The following is a 2,429-nucleotide window of genomic DNA, read 5'->3' as shown; positions in this document are numbered from 1 at the left end:
TTGTCCTGTTGGAGGTTGACTCAGTGGGTCAACACAGGAGCATGGCACGGAGCCAAGTCACAAGTTCCATGAAAGTCTACGACAAGGATTTTCAAGAAGCGTTTGTGCTGCCTGTGGTCTGGGGGACACATTTTGGCTCTTGCCATGCATCCTGAGTATAGTGCTGATTCTTACCTGCCGTAATAACAATCACCTTCGGAGGTGTTACCCTGACGGACACTGCTCTCCACAGCTTACAATTTCAATTAGATCTAGTAGCTTTCCCAGTGTCAAACAGCTAATCAGTGGCAGTTAGGTCTCCAGTCTTGGTCTTACTTAAAATCCATGCTTGTGACCACAGCGCATACTTTCATCAACTTGTAAGGGCTTATGCTACTCGACATCATGTGCAATTTTATGGGCAGACTCTTTAGATTTATGTATGAGTAAAATATGGCAGAAGTATTTAGAAATATGTTGCATTTTTACATATATTTGCTGTCATTTTTCTTCCTTTTCTATGCTCCCGCATGATATATTTCATTGCTGCATAGTTATTACTTTACAAATTGTTATTGCCTACCTTGACTCTATTTTCCTGATAAATAAATGTTTACTGAACAAAAAAGATGAATATTTCCGAAAACCCTGCAACTCTAACAGCTAGATGCTTATCTATCATCATCAATAGCATATTTTTTTTAACCTTAGTGCTTGGCCACAAGACAAGATCAGTGATGGATAAATTCATTGAAGTTCCTAATCTAACATCTGGCTAATGCAAAAGCTTCTCAAAGGGGTCAGTGAACTATATCTTAATTCATGACTGTGTTCTAAGCATATATTAGTGTTTGAAAAATAGTATGCTTAATAATTATTTGCTGAATAAATTATCATTACCTAAAAAGTAATGCACATGTATTCAGTAACAGCTATGTGCAAGACACTAAGTTAGGTGATGAATGGAATTCAGGAAAGCATAACAACAGTGGCCAGTTTTTACCATGTGCCGGGCACAGTGCGGAGGGCTTTCTTTTGATGCAGTACTGCATTGAGTCCTCCCAATAACCTCATAGGTGTAAAAAATAAATATTTTCCCAGGTCCCATAGCTAGTAAGCAGCAGTGCCTGGCCTCCAACCTGAGGCAGTTATTTCAAAGCCCAGCAGTCTTAAGTATGGTAGAAACCCACTTACCTGGCATTGAAATTTTTATTTATGCAAATAACCCTTCAAAATTATCCATAATAATTAAACATGTTTTCTTTTAAATTAAAATATATAAATACATATTAATTTGCCAAACTTTTTGCTATAGAGACAAGCGTTGCTCTTAAGTATGGACCATTCTCTTGGAATTATACGTTGTCTTTCTTGCAAAACCACACCCATGATGCATTGTCTACAATTTCCAGTTTCAGTTTCTCTTATGTGAAGCGAGAACTTAAGGACATTTGAAAAAATAATTTTAAGCATAAAATCTTTCTAGATTTCTATGAGTTTTTCTCAATCTGTTCATTGCTTCATAAATATTATACCTAATCCAGGGCAATTTTTTGTTTAGTTTCCATAGAGATTGTCAAAAATTGCCAATGTCTTTAAGTTCCCTCCATGTTGGTGCAAATGACAGGATTTCATTCTTTTATGGCTGAATAATACTCCGTTGTGTCTAGTACTTAATAGCACAACAGGTGACTATAGTCAACAATAAGTTATTGTAAATTTTAAAATCACTAAAAAAGTGGAATTGGAATGTTCCTAACACAAAGAAATGATAAATATTAATACATGAGGTGATAGATACCCAAATTTCCCTGATTTGATTATTACACATTGTATGCCTGTGTCAAAATTTCACATGTACCCCATAAATATATACAGCTATTATATACCAATAATAATCAAAGATAAAAAATTAAAAATTTAAAAATTGCCAAAGCTGACTATATTTCAAGTTGTCATGGTGGGGTGTTGAGAAACGTTTTCAATTAGCAATAATCATGCCTGGGATAAACCTCTTTGGCTATGACACTCTCACTGCACAAAGCTTTGAGGCATTTTTTTAAAACCTCTTTATCAAGTTTCTTCAAAGCCTTTGACTTAGTTCTCATACAAACAACTCTCTTTTTGAATGTATATTTAATAGGTTTACTTATAAGATTTAGTTATGTAATAACAAAACAAAAATAGCTGTCATAAATAGACCAGCGAATAAACATAACCAAGTTTTGATAAGCAAACAATTCTCCTGGTGAGAGCAGGAGAGAATAAGACAGTGGCCTAATAACCATGAGTGTTTATTTAGAGTCTTACGGCATCAACTAATGCTTTTCAGAGACAAAAGGACATTGATTAATTGAATGGAGTTAACTTGAGTTGTATTGCCCACTAGTGTATTATACGCATGTATTTTTCTTTAATGAACATTGTTCCAGCACTTGTTGTGTGCCAAT

At 34.9% G+C, this 2,429-nt stretch overlaps 1 non-coding gene across 1 annotated transcript; it reads right to left on the bottom strand.

Annotated features, from left to right (window-relative positions):
* Positions 1–1,884: 1,884 nt before the first annotated feature.
* Positions 1,885–2,025, bottom strand: LOC138387619 (U4 spliceosomal RNA). Its single transcript, XR_011233939.1, has one exon. It is a non-coding gene; the product is annotated as a U4 spliceosomal RNA (small nuclear RNA).
* Positions 2,026–2,429: the final 404 nt, after the last annotated feature.

This window comes from Eulemur rufifrons, chromosome 1, assembly GCF_041146395.1.
Source record: "Eulemur rufifrons isolate Redbay chromosome 1, OSU_ERuf_1, whole genome shotgun sequence".
Lineage (NCBI taxonomy): Eukaryota > Metazoa > Chordata > Mammalia > Primates > Lemuridae > Eulemur > Eulemur rufifrons.
Note: the sequence above shows the minus strand (reverse complement) of the source record. Positions and strands in the feature narration are given on the sequence as shown.